The 14980-nt window shown below is 40.9% G+C and overlaps 1 long non-coding RNA gene across 1 annotated transcript in view; it reads left to right on the top strand.

The window, feature by feature from the left end:
• Positions 1 to 12556, top strand: part of LOC309631804 — a 200737-nt gene extending 188181 nt beyond the window's left edge. Inside the window, exon 3 of the long non-coding RNA XR_014246563.1 lies at positions 11372 to 12556. This is a non-coding gene — a long non-coding RNA (uncharacterized lncRNA). The remainder of the gene's footprint in view (positions 1 to 11371) is intronic.
• The last annotated feature ends 2424 nt before the right edge of the window (positions 12557 to 14980 follow it).

Here is a 14980-nt window from a genome sequence, read left to right on the forward strand (position 1 = left end):
CAGTTGGACTCTGGATTCTGGTGCCCAACCACAGTTGAGGCAGCATTGTTAGCAGGAACCTAGCCTATTGTGGTGGTGTGTCTTTGAACTCAATAATTCCAGGGATGACCTCTGCAGTAGTAAGTCCCCTAGTAGGTCAGATGTGGGATCTGGGAATGATTTCTGGAGAGCTAGGCTAGATTCCACTCTTCTGGCTGTTCTTTGATTTTCTCAGCATTGATTACTATTATTGAATCTTTTTCTACTTAATAACTGAAGACAGTCACTGTTTTCTGCAGTGAACCTCAAAGTCTTGTTCAGTTTTTCCTCTCTCATTACCCAACAAATCAAAGTAGTAAAAAATAATCCTGCCGTTCCTGCTTCCAGAAGTTCCCTTGTGTTCAGTCACTCTTTTTCCCTTTCATAGTTCAGGCTTTTAGGATGTAAAGGAAAAAGCATCAACTTTGGATACTGGGATCAATTTATGGCCATACCACTCCCAAGCCATGTTTTCTTATATAAATCATTTAATCTCTCAGAATCTTAAATTCCTCATAAATAAAAGGAGATTGCTACTCAGTTTATAGGATTTAGGGAAAATTAGAGCTATTATGTGATGCTTTGTGAAATTTCTCTACCCCATTACTTGGTATTTAGTCTTAGATACACTATTATCATTATTAAACTCCTACCTTGAATCCTTGTCTTCTTGTCCTTGGACCTTTTTTAATCCAGTTGTGGAAAGAGGAAAGCTTGGAATAACCAAGAAAATAGGAAAGTAGCCCTTGCCTTGAAGGACTTTTCAGTTTAAAGAACAAATGTGGGGACTTCCCTGGTGGCGCAGTGGTTAAGAATCTGCATGCCAATTCAGGGGACATGAGTTCGAGCTCTGGTCCAGGAAGATCCCACATGCCGCAGAACAACTAAGCCTATGCGCCACAACTACTGAGCCTGCACTCTAGAGCCCGCAAGCCACAACTACTGAGCTCGCGTGCCACAACTACTGAAGCCTGTGTGCCTAGAGCCCATGCTCCACAACAAGAGAAGCCACCGCAATGAGAAGACCATGCACCACAACAAAGAGTGGCCCCCACTCGCCAAAACTAGAGAAAGCCCGCATGTAGCAACGAAGAAGGAAGGGAGGGAGGGAGGGAGGGAGGAAGGAAAGAAGGAAAGAAGGAAAGAAGGAAAGAATGTGAAGCTTTCTGGAAAGCATGACTTAGGCTTGCTTTTTCTACTTTCAAATCTAGGTTAATTTTGGGTTCTAGACTAAGGCAAGCAAACATTTTAAAATCAATGGAAGGATTTTTAGATGTATCTCGCTAACCAAAGAGCAACTGAATTACTTTCAGTGGCTGAGATAAAATTATTAACTTCAAAACTCAAGCCTTTTTCACTTCCAGAAAAATGAAGTTGATATACTTGTCCATAGTAGTCCCCATCGGTACAACAAAAAAACCCCAGAAACTATATATAAAACAAACATAAGAAAACTCTGAGAGATGGAGAAAAGGGAACAGACCACTAGGGAATATGGGACTCAAGGAACACATGGTGATGAGAGTTCCCTGGGTTTTCATATATTCCAGACTGGGAGCTGGAAGAAGCCAGAAACCCAGAAATGCCAATGGGCACAGACAAAATCTCCAACAAAAGTCTGCTCTCTCTAGAGCCAAAGAGACAACAAAGGAAAAGCCATTAAGACAGAAAACCTTCAGAGAATCACCACTCTACTTCAGCTGAACACCACATAAAAAACTGTGGTCCCACCCCCATTCACACCAGCAAAGTCACAATGGGGAGTAGCTAGAGCTAATTCTCTAAGGAGAATGCCAGAAGGAATTTTTTCACATCAGGAAGGAAGAAAGATCGTGGTCACATACATAAGTACAGTGGGTTTCCTTCTCCTCTTGAGTTTTCTAAATTATGTTGATGGTGGAAGCAAAAAGTATACTACCCTCTGATGTGGTTTTATATGTATGTAAAGGAAATATTTAAGACAATTACATTAAAATGGAGGATGGCAAAAAGAACTTAAAATGAAGTAAGTTTTCTATATTTCACTCTAATAGGTGCTATGATGGCAGTAGTAGACTGTGATAAGTTCTGTATATATAATACCTAAAGCCACTACTAAAAAAGTTATATGAAGAGATACACTCAAAAACAAAAGCAATTCAATGAAAGAGGCATAGTTTTCCAATACATAGTGCTGGGACAACTGGACATCCGTAAGTGGAAAAAAAATGTGCCTTAACATAAGTCCCACACCTTATATAAAAATTAACTCAAAATGGATCATGGACTCAAATGTAAAATGTAAAGCTGTAAAATATTTAGTTAAAAAATAGGAGAAAACCTTTGGGCTATAGGGCTAGGCAAAGAGTTGTTATTCTTGACACCAAAAACACAGTCCATAAAATGAAAAATGGATAAGTTAGACTTCATCTAAATTAAGCACTTTTGCTTTATGAAATAACCTGTGAAGGTAATAAAAAGGCAAGTTACAGAGTGAGAGAAAATATTGACAAATCATGTATCTGTCGATAACTATAAAGAACTCTCAAACTCAAAAATAAACTAAAACAATCTAATTAGATAACAAGTAAAAGATATGAGTAGAATTTTACCGAAAGGATATACAGATGCCAAATAAGAACATGAAAAGATGTTCACCATTATTAGCCATCAGGGAAATGCAAATTAAAGCCACAAGGACATATGACTATCATAAAGGCTAAAATAAAAAATAGTGATAACTCGAAATGCTGGTCAGAATGCAAAAAAAGAAGCACTTATGCACTGCTGTTGGGAATGTAAAATGGCAAAGCCAGTCTGGAAAACAGTTCAGCATTTCTAAAAATTGAACATGCCACTATCATACAATCCAGGATTTGCACTCCTGGGCATTAATCCCAGAGAAACAAAAACTTGTGTTCAAACAAAAATCCATACACAAATGTTCATGACATCTTTATTTTATTCCTAACTGCAAACTACCCATATGTCCTACAGTGGGTGACTAGTTAAACAAATGATATACATCCATACCATGGAATAATACTCAGCAATAAAAAGGTACAAATTATTGATACACACAACAATCTGGATGAATTTACAGAGAGTTCTGCTGAGTGGAAAAGCCAATCCTAAAAGGTCAAATCTTGTATGATTTCATTTATATAACATTTTTTTAAATTAATTAATTATTTATTTATTTTTATTTATGGCTGTGTTGGGTCTTCATTTCTGTGCGCGAGGGCTTTCTCTAGTTGCGGCAAGTGGGGGCCACTCTTCATCGCGGTGCGCAGGCCTCTCACTATCGCGGCCTCTCTTGTTGCGGAGCACAGGTTCCAGACACGCAGGCTCAGTAATTGTGGCTCACGGGCCTAGTTGCTCCGCGGCACGTGGGCTCTTCCCAGACCAGGGCTCGAACCCGTGTCCCCTGCATTGGCAGGCAGATTCTCAACCACTGCGCCACCAGGGAAGCCCATATATAACATTTTTTAAATGGCAACAGTTTAGTGGTTTCCAGGGGTGAAGGAGAAGGTGAGTTGAGAGAAAAGTGGATGTGACTGTAACCAGGCAACATGAGAGATCCTTTTGGTGATGGGATTCTTCTGTATCTGTTACTGAATCAGGTCCAGCTGCTCACCACTCTAAAATTAGTACTCAAGAGAGGCAACGTTGGTAGAAAGGAAAGTTGCCTTTAGTCAGAATGCCGGCCATCTGGGGCGATGGTGGACTCAGTGTCCCCCAAAAACCACCTCTGAAGATTCTGCTCGGCCATGAAAGTTTTTAAAGGGAAAAGGGGAAATAATCTCAGTTAATCATTGAGATGGGGTGTCAGAGTCGTCGCCATTCCCCACTCACCGCGTGCAGCCTATTGTGCATGCTTGTCGACTTCCTGTGATGTTTCTTTACATGCTATCTTGTTCACACAGTTTGTTCAGGAGATTACTGAAGGGGAAGCTAGGGAAGAGGTCTGGTGGTCTGTTAATTATTTATTCTTCATTGCTACTTCTTTGATCTATGGAAAGGACCAACAGATTAGGCAAGGTATTGTGTGATCAAAAGATTTGAAAGGTGTGCTAGGGCCGGAGATGAGTAGGGCATGAGTGTGCCTGGTTTAAGGTTAGTGACAAGGCAAAAGGGGCCTCTTGTAGAGAGCTCTTTCCTGCAAAGAACTCTTTCCTGCCAAAAGCTGCTTGCATATCTTGACTGTATCAGTGTCATTATCCTGGTTGTGATACTGTTCTACAGTTTTGCAAAATGTTACAATTGGGGGAAACAGGGTAAAGGTACATGGGATCTCTCTCTATTATTTCTTACAACTGCATGTGGATCTACAATTATCTCAAAAAAAAATTAAAACTTTAATTTAAAAAAACTTATGTCTAGAAAATTCCTAACCAGAAATGAAAAATTTCACAGTCATCCTTGTAAGGCAGTCAGATTATTCTTCATTATTGTGGTAAAACTATCATGAAAGGATCTCAAAAGTATTCCAGACTTCACCAAAGAGTTTGAGTTTTTTGATAACTGTTTCAGGAGGTAGCACCACTGCCTTTTAAAGTAAAACTGTAGCCTACCAGAAGAGGGCTTTCAGCTACAATCCAAGGACTTACGACACTTCTGGTAAATGGGGTCTCATTACTTTAAGGTATATTTTGATGACACAGAAGGTGCACCTTTTTTCTTAAGGAAGCAGTCTTCATCTATTTACATTACTAGCCCTTTTTCTCCCTTGTTATTATAGTTATTATAGTAAAGAGTCCCTCCCAAGGGGACACCATCATGACATAGCAATGGCTAACCCTAGGCTACGTCTGGGAGCCTTTAAATAGTTTATCCAATCCCCGTACTTAGAAAGGTGGCGTCTTCCTCAGTTATTCTTTTCCATGGGCTTCTCCCCTCCAGTTAGCTTTCTTTTTCACTCCCATTCACCTTCCAAAAGCCACAAGATTTACAGTGAGGCATTCCTATTTGGCGTTCTTGGCAGGAGTAGGTCCTGGGTCATTCTTGAGAAAAGTAAGTGCAGCCTGGAAACAGTGACTTACATTCTCTGTCTCTCGTGGCCTCCTGGATTTTGACATACTTTTCCTTGTGACTCCCTCCCAGGACTCTTCTACTTGCAGAGATGCTCCCAGAGTTGCATCCTCTTGCTTTCAGCTCACTACATTTCTTCTGAGGCTTTATTCCCTTCTCTCCCCTTGCCCTTTATTTGACATTGATCTCACACTGCCCCGAAGCTCCTCAGAAGCTCTGGGTCTCTGTGTGGAAATACAGCTTTAAAACCCCTTGAAGTCTGGAAAAAGTTTTCCAGAAATTCAGGCAGGAGTGAAGTTCTTTTGGGGTCCCTGCAGTAGCATTAGGGGTGATGATGAATGTTTCACCTGACTTTTCTATGGAAACATGCATGCTATAGTTCCAGTAGGAAATAGCTTGGTCTTGCTCTGGGAATTCAACAGGTGAACTACCAAGTAAAAATACAGAAGCAGGGGTCTTAGTCTTGAAAATGATATACATAATTTTCTCTGAACCACTTTAGCTAGGGCCCATGGGTTTAGTACGAAGTGTTCTCCTTTTCATTGCTTTATATCTTTTAAGTCCAGTTTTAGTGTCCTCTTTTATTTAATTTTAAGCAACTAAGTTTTGTTGTTTATCCGTTTTTAATTTCTAACTTCATCATATAAGGATTGGAGTATGTAGCCTGCAGAAATCTCAATTTTTTGGGAAAAAAGTATTAAGGTTTTCTTTATGGTCAAATGTAAAGTTTGTTGTAAAGAAAAAAAATTTTTTATGCTCTATTTATAGGATTAAAAATTCTATGCTTATCTGCTAAATAAAACTTCTAGATTTTTCTACATCCCTGCTTATTTTTGCCCAGTAGATTTGTCTTATTCTCAAAATATATACATTAAATTCTCTCACTATTGTTGTGCCTCAATCACCTTATCCTTGCAGATCTAATAGTGGTTGCTTTATACACTTAGCTGCTGCTTTATTTGGTGTGTAGATTCATCACTGTTAAATCATTTTCATAAACTACTTGTTATGATGCCACAGTGTCTGTGATTAATATAACTGCTCTTGTGTGGGGAGGCCATTGTTAAGTTTGAGGTCCCCAAATGCTATAACGAACATGGCTCTCCTATGGCATATCAACACAAACTATAAAACTTTTCATCTTCCCAGATGATGCATTCAATTTTTTTTTTTTTCATTCAATTTCTTCAGAGTAAACCTGTCACTTTTTTGGCCTGGGTCTATACTTCTCTCTCATCTACCCTTCAGGAGCTTGGAGATAGGGCTGAAGGAAGATACATTTATTGGTATATTGTTTTCTCATTAATATCACTTTTCACTCCCAATCTCTGTTACACCTGCTGAACCTAAACCAGAATCAATCTGAGGTTCTGAAGGGCAGAGAGGAAGGGGGAGACAGAGGAGGAAGATCAGTCTAGAAAGTTCAATGTCTGTTGTATTTTGGTATTCCTGGGGGCACAAGATTGGCAGAAGACAAATGGCGGGAAATGGAAGGTTTGACTGAAGAGCCAGGATAATATATTTTCTCTCCACTGGTTCCTCCTAAGGCTTCCATGGAGGTTAATAATTGTCCCAACTCTTTCTTTCTATTTCCTGACAACATAGCTGTTCCTAGTGTGATATTAAGGCAGTCAACACTGAGATCTAAAGGCATCAAGTTGTAACAGTGGAAAGATGGATTCTTCTTATGGTTCCTTTATTGGCTATGGGTTCCTGATCAGAAATAGGACCTAGTGATTAAAGGCATGGGTTTCAATGTAGACTTCCTTGATTCAAATCCTGTTTCTATCATTTAGCAATTGTGTAATCTGGGCAAGTTACTTAATCTCTATAAATCTCCGGTCCTCAATTTACAGAGAAAGGCTATAATCGTTTCTATCTCAGGGTTAACATGAGGAGTAAATGATATAACGTGCTGCGTTTCATGTAGCACCTGCCACCCAGGAACCTCTTAATAAGTAGTAGCTGCTGTTGCTGCTGTTATTAATACGGCTACCTAACATCATCATGCTCCTGTTTTCTCATTTTCAAATGCAGCGGGTGGGAGTTAATTTAATTGCTGTCTCCTTAGAAATGCGTGCATGTAGATTTTTCTCTGTCAGCCTTCCTGGCTTAGGTTTATTTAAATCTACTTTCATTGTTGAGGACGTAGAGTTCGTGTCGTCTGACCTGGTACCAGTTTCATCCCATTACCAGCTCCCTGCCGTGCCCGATGCTCAGCGCGTACAGTTACCCACCTAACACTGAGAGCGCCATTCCCGGAGCTCTACTCTCCCAGCAGCATTGACCTTGGCGGCATCACGTGGTCTGCTACACCTTTGAGTGAAGGGCTTAGATTGCACTTCTGGCCTCTGAGGCAGGGTGAGGTGCTGAAGGGGCCAAACTTTCCTTTTCTCTGAAACAAAATGAGAATTAAAAATGAGCTCTGAACTTACACAAATCCCAAACAAGCACATTGGAAGGTTGATGGTCTTTTCAAAGGAGGTGGAAAATCGGATTTAATTATTGACAAAGGATGAACATGGAACATTTTAAATACTAACAGCAAGTTCTTCACTAAAGTTTGTGAAGGGAGAAAGGAATGAGATTCAAATAAGCTTAAGAAAAACTATAGCAAAACTTACAAGAGTAGGAACTTTGCAATATACTAATGCTATTTGTATTAACATGTCAGTTACTTTTTTTCTTTTAAAAAATGCTCATATGCATGTGGATAATACACATTTGCAGACTGATCCCCAAAATGTGCATGTCTAATCAGAGTTTATTGGAGAGGGACATAGTCATCGGTCTTGTCTATACTTTGCAGAGTCCAGGGTAAATGCCTCTATCACAGGGTAAAACCAGAGCCTTGTAGAAGTCCATGTGATGAAATACAGGAGATAGGCTTTGGTGTCAGGCTGGTTCTAAAATAGGACTCTATCACTTATTATCTTGGTGACTTTGGGCATGTTTATACTTCCTCTCCATAAAATAGTCCCAGTTACTTCATCTATAAAATATCATAATAGCTACTTTAAAATATTGCTGCAACAATTAGAAATCATGCTTGTAAATAGCCTGGAATATATAAGATGCTTAAGCGTAGCTACTACAAAGAATGGCTTCGTGTCAGTACTGATATGAGGTATATTTAAACTTTTATTTAGGTGTGTGTGTTGTAAAGAATTTAACCTTGCTCAAAGAGATCTGGAGAGTATCCTACCTAATAAAAATGTCTTTGTTTACCTGGGGGTTTCAAGCCACAAAGAGGATCTCACAGTGGCATTTAGTGTAGGGGCTTTAGGTCGTATGATATTAGCTCAGCCTCTGCAGGAGCCAGAGATTGAGGTCAGCCAATCAGATAGCCAACCAGGTCCATGTGACCAATAAAATCTCTGGACATCAAGGCTCTGGTGGGCTTCCTTGGCTGGCAATACTTCCTGTGTGTTTCATACATTGTCGCCAGGAATGGTAAAGCTATTCAAGATTCCACAAGACGGCAGTAGGAAGCTCTGAAAGTTCATGCTTTGAACTTTCCTGGACTCTGCTCCGTGCATCTCTTCCTTTGGCTGATTGTAATCTGTATCTTTTTAGTGTAATAAACTGTAGCTGAGAGTAATTTCAGTGAATTCTGTGACTCCTTCTAGTGAATATCAAAACTGAGGGTAGTCTTGGGGACCTCTGAGCTTGCAAATGGTATAAGAAGTGTGGGTGATTTTGTGGAATGTTCCCTAACTTTGCAAATCGCTTTGCAACTTCTCCGTAAATCTAAAATCATTCCAAATAAAAACATTTATTTGAAAACAAAATGAAACAAACCAAAACAAAAAACCCCAGAATATACCAGAATCTGTTCGGGAAGATAAAGCAGGTATAGGATATTAAGTGAAGGATTCTCAGGGTTAAGGAGCAAAGCCTCAAATCACGCCATCAAATTTCACAAACACCAGGAACTTGACTGCAACCACTGGTAGCTCTTTCACCAGGGCTGCTTCTGCCTCAGAAACTCAAACTTGCAAACACTAGAAAAGCACAACTACTGCTGCTCCTGTCACCTGTACCAGCAAACATGGAAGCCCCATTTACAGTATCCTAATCAAATATACCTTAACTGCAAAGGAAGCTTGGAACTTGAATTCTGACATCTCCCTTGGGAAGGGATGCATTATTTTGTGGGAAAAATAAGAAAGAATAACTAAATGGATGACAGAAGAAATATACCAAAGAGAAAAAAAGAGATTGCAACTCTAATTCACTCATGATTAGAAAGATATTCTTAACTCCATGGAGAGGCAGAATTGGCAAATATGATAACAATAAAAGGTATCATTAGTTTAGCATCTATTATGTGCCAAGCACTATATATACACCATCTCTAAACTCTGTAAAAAACCCCGTATGGCAGGTATTACTATCCTCATGTTATAAAAAACAAAACTGGAGTCCGAGAAGTTAAACATGGCCAATGTCACACGGTGGCAGATCTGACTGACTCCTTATCCTCTCCAGGCTGCTGCTTTCAGAATGTCACCAAACAAAGCACCTGAAATTAGGTTCACATTTCTATGTGAATAATTAGTAAATGTATTAGAAGTTTGCTTACGTTCAGTTTTCTCAGAAGAATGGTTTTTGTTCTGAAATCCCAGTCAGTGCAATGTGCCCAGGTAACTGCTAGTGACCAAGAGCTCAGGAAAGGTGTCCACTCAGAGGTGGTCACAGAGTGGGCAATGTTGGACAGGTGTCAATAGACATAGAGGATCAAGAGGCGCTCTCTGGCTTCAGGAACACTGTGGAGTTCACCTTCCTGGGGATGGGAAGGCTGGATCAGGCCATCACCCCACTGTTTATCTCCTCACCTGGTGGAGCCTGCCAGAGGCCCTGATGATGACACACAGGAAAAAGAACACTGCCCATTTTTTTAAACTTCCAACACGTGCATCATTAGAACATTGTACACGTTTTACCTTGTGCACTGCCATTCGGTTTTCTGCCAAAGACTTAAAAGACATTCTTCTTTGTTTTAGCTGAAATATTATTTGGGAAGGTTATGAATTCCCAATAGAAAATTCACACATGGGAGAATATGAAGGTGGCAGGATAATACCTTTGTCTGACTTGCCACATTTAAATTTCTCTATCTAGTCATCCTTGGAGATTTCAATAATGTGGACTTGTTTTTGCATAATGTGTATGGTATAAATGGTTCAGTACCCATGAACAATGCTTTCTTTAGTATCGAAATGAAAGCCTACCAGAGTGATATATTTAACATGCAAATTGAATCGTGTGACTCTCTCCTTCAATGGCTTTCCTTTGCTTTTAGAATAAAATCCAAACTCTTTACCATAATAGAGAAGAAAAAAAAAAAAAGGATTTGCTTGCCTGTGTTATTTCTTTTGACCTTGGCTCTATAAGCCTGAATGGATCTATCTATCCAACTCAGCAGCAATGTAGCTTGTTACAAAGATCCAGGAAATATAGTTCAATTTAGTTAAATGATATTAAGTACCTATCATATGTCAAGTTCATGGTAGATGATGGGGGTATAAATGTATATAAAACATGGAGGAGGAGACATATATAAATCAATAGTTACAGAACTATTGCTTGTAACATGTAACAATGAGATACATGCAAAAAAAAAGTGCATTCACCATGGAGTGGTGGGGCAAAGCAGGGAATGACTGTTGGGAGGTAGACAGCCAGAGAAGACTGCACAAAAGATAAGATGACTAAATTGGGGGTTGGAGGATGAAGTCAATAAAGCAGGAAAAAATAAACAGTCCAGGGAGAGGAACCAGCATGTTTAAAAAGCCCAAGAGTATGAAACAACACTGTAAGGGTTTTGTCATGTTGGGCCATAAAGCACGTGAGGAACAGGTCATGGGGGGATGACAAGGCTGGGGATAGATCATGAGGGACTTGACTTGTTGATTGCTAGTCTTCAAGCCAATGGTTTCCAATAATTTGTGAGTCTATGGTAGAGATGTGAATGGGAAACAACATGGTGACACATCATGTTTAAAAAATCTATGAAGATATACAGTATTGTGTGTGTAAATATATAAAGAAAACAAATGTTTATATTCTCGTAGTAATAAGTACCGTAATTATTCAAAATCGTAATTGTAAATTAGCTTACATTTTAAAGTGAGGTTTGTCTCTAACTGAGGGCTTTTCTGGTGGCAAAAACGCATTCTTCAGCCTGCCAAAGGAACCTAAAAGTACCAGCCCAAAGAGCGCAGGAGTGCCCCGAGGCTCCTCTCAAAGAGTGAAGGAAGGGTGTTAGTGAGGAAATACTCCTGCTTCCTTCAACCCTTAGAGAGACGGTTCTCAGGTTTCCCTCTGCTCTTTCTTGCAGAGGCCCCAGCCGACAGCCCAGGTGCCCACCACAGTCACCACTCATGAATGCACCCGAGTGGCTCTTTCCTTCCCCATCCCACTGCCCCCCCGCCCGCCATGCCTCCTCCCGCAACCTCCCAAATAAATCCTTGCCTCAGGGTCTACGATTTTCATGTATTCTGTGTATTTTAGAAATGTTAGGAGGAAAAGACTGTAAGCCTCATTTCATGTTCAGGAGAACTGTTTTTCCTTTTTCTCATCCATTACAAGAGTACAGGAGATTGTAAGAGTAAACTATCCCAATTTGCAGAGATTAGAACTACCAGACCATAACTCTGGTCATCCCTCAGCAATGTGCTGCCCTTTGGGTAGAACTGTTTATTGCTCCAACTCCTGAGCTTTCTTCCACACTCCCAAGACAAGGGAACTGCAGTTTCAGGAAACCCATGACCCATCGTTTGTCCTGGCTTGATGTCAGCGTCACAGCAAGCTCTGCCCCAGTTACACTGAATTACGTGACACTCTCAGCTCCACATTCTCTCTGGTAGACCTCACCACATGCCCTCAGCTGGAGCAAAAACTGATTTTACACATTGATCAAATCTTCACACTTTGAGCTATGAAGGACTGATGGTCCCAAGTGTACAATCACATCCTTGAATGGTTTTAAGCAAGGGAATGATATCTGAATTTTATTTTACAAAGAGCACTCTGGAAGCCAAAATGGAACATGGAATGAGTTAGGGTAAGAATCAAGATAATAAATGAGGAGACCATGTGTAATAAACCAGGTTACAAATTATTAAGGCCTAAACTCAGGGAATGAAGTTGAAGACCAGGCAATAGATTAAAGCAAAATCATAGTAGTAGAGTATTCTCAGAGCAGTGGCCACAAATGCAAATGCCTCTAGGCACCATAGACATTTGGTTACATCAGGATTTTGTTTTGCATTTGAGACTGAGTTCTACCAAAAAAAAAAATAATAATAATAATAATATAGTATACAACATACAGGAGTCAACAATTACCTCAGATGGTCTCTAGAGCTGGGACTTACCTTCTCAGGGAGTGCTGTGAACGAGTTTTACAGAATCCAGAAACTCCTGAAAATGTATATGTAATTGTGTGTACTTTTGTGGAGAGAGAGTTCATAGCTTTATAAATATTCAAATAGGTTCAAGACCCAAAAGAGAAAGCTTTAGCCTAAGAAAGGCAAAGAGAAATGCCATTCACTCGGGGGGCGGGGTGGGGGAGGGAAGTGGGTGGGGGGGGGGGTGGCACGTAAGTCAACCCTGAGTGAATGGTAGGAAGATCTTGTTGAGGATGAAGAATGAACCCTGAACATGTGAGGTACTGTGAAGAGTCTGGCCAGTGTAGAAAATGAGACCCGGATGTTAAGGCAGGAAAGTTTTCAGCAGTAACTGCTGGGGAAGCTTGACACGGAGCCGTAGCATAAAGCTTTTTCAAGTCTGTGTCAATACTTTTATCAGAGCTGACTGGGAAAATCAGCAAAGTCCCCAGGCTTTACAGAATGGCTGGGGGTCGAAGGGGAGGTGTTTCCAAATAGGGGAAGTAATGGAGGAAGAAGCATTAGTGGTTCATGTGTCAAAAATGACCAGAGAAGATGCTAGCAGCTATGCTAAGTCCGCACAGGGCTTTATGAATTTTAGAAAGTGTCCCCCCCTTCCTCCAAGGGGGTGTCGTCTTGGTGGATGGTAAACCCCACACATGCCCTCAGCCAGCTGCCCTTGTGCATGGCCTCACCTGCACAACAGCCCTGCCCCTGGCATACGTGGACATTGGGGACAGCACATTAACAGCCCTGCCGCCTCCTTCCAACCTTCCCTAGTCGTCCCCTTCTCCACACACCAGTTGCCCCAGACCCCCAGTTCCTCTCCTGCCATTGTACCTTTCAGAGTCGCACTACATGCTCTCCACACGCTTCCCATCTTCTAGACAAAGCGTTTGTTCTCCCATCTTTCCCCTCCCTCTAACATGCTCCTTAGACAGAAAGCCTGGCGACATCTTCCCAGCCTTGCTGCCTGTTACACGTGCGATCTGTGTTCAGGGCATCCCTGATGGCTCATTAGGCCTTGCTGCTGTCCCTCGGGACACTTCTCTTCCCTTTTCTCATTCTATTTTCTTCCCTTCACATCACCTTTCTCTCTTGCCCTATGCTCTTCATTTTTTTTTTTTTTTTTTTTTTTTTGCTCCCTCAGGCCCTCTGGTTGATCTTTATTACTTGCTTTCTTTGTAAAATCAGGAACTTAAAGCCAGACACATCTGGAGGTAAAATAATGTCGCTGTGAATGTCACCACTCCACAGTCGTCTGGCTTTTCTCACAGTGTTTTGCAGAAACCTTAGAACTCAACGCTTTGTCTAATTCCTCTCAAATGGTCCTTAGACCTGAAGAGGGCATCTGATGCGTATCATGTCAAGGCCTCTGTGCTACCTATTGGCACTTGCCATTCACTTCCTCAGCTGTCCCAACTCAGCATGGTGGTGGTTTCTACCACTGCTGGGACCCCAGTGCCAGGGTCTGCAAGATGTCCCCACCGTCGCTCCTAGCCAGGGCAAGGCTGCCAATTACTGAAGGTTAAAGGTGCTGAGGTCTGCCCAGGGTGCCACCTGCCATTGATTCCAACACCCACGCTGCTAACATCTTAAACTTTTAACATCACAATGTCCTTTTCAGTATTCCCATGCTGTCCTCAAGAATTAATTCACCAGCTTTTCTCTTGTTATTTACTAAAGTTATTCAAATGTAAGCTGCCAACACTTTGATAAATCATCAAATATATTTTGGTTAGCATAAAATAACAGTGAATATTTATGATTCTAATATCTGGATCAGACTTGTGTAAAGAGCAAATGGTATTTCATCCCTTTGACCATTATAAATTAATTTTCATTCATTTAACAAACTTTCTCTAACATTAAATTTCCACATGCTATTTATTAAAGCTGCCTGTGATCTTAATTCTAAATCAGAATTCACCTGTAAAAAGATGGGGTGGAAGGCACACACCATGCCTTCCACGGAATTTCCCATAAGATCCTTACTATCTGTTATGGGTTGAATTGTGTCCCCCCTCCAAAAGATACGTTGAAGTCCTATCCCTCTGGTACTTCACAATGTGACCTTATTTGGGAATGGGGTCGTTGCAGATGTAAGTAGTTAGGATGAGGGCGTGCTGGAGTACGGTGGGCTTTTAATCCAACATGACTTGTGTCCTTATAAGGACACAGAGGGAAGACAGCCATGTGAAGGCTCAAGCAAGTTGGAGTTTTGCTGTCACAAGCCAAGGAATATCTGGGGCTATCAGAAGCTGCAACAGGCAAGAATAGATACTCCCCTAGAGGTTTTGGAGCAAGTATGGCTCTAATGACATCTTGATTTCAGACTTAGCCTCCAGAACTGAGGCTAGAGTTTTTGTTGTTTTAAGCCACTCAATTTGTGTCACTTTAGTACAGTAGCCCTAGCAAACTAGTACACCATCCAAGAAATAGCTCTGCTACTAATTCACTTAGTCAGCAAGTAGTTAGATGTCCACTACTGTCTCTCTATGCTGAGTGCTGGGAATTCAGAGATGAATTTCCAGGGGAGCAGGGTCGGGGGACACAGA

Source organism: Balaenoptera borealis (genome assembly GCF_965194805.1).
Source record: "Balaenoptera borealis genome assembly, chromosome: 7".
In the NCBI taxonomy this organism is placed as follows: Eukaryota; Metazoa; Chordata; class Mammalia; order Artiodactyla; family Balaenopteridae; genus Balaenoptera; species Balaenoptera borealis.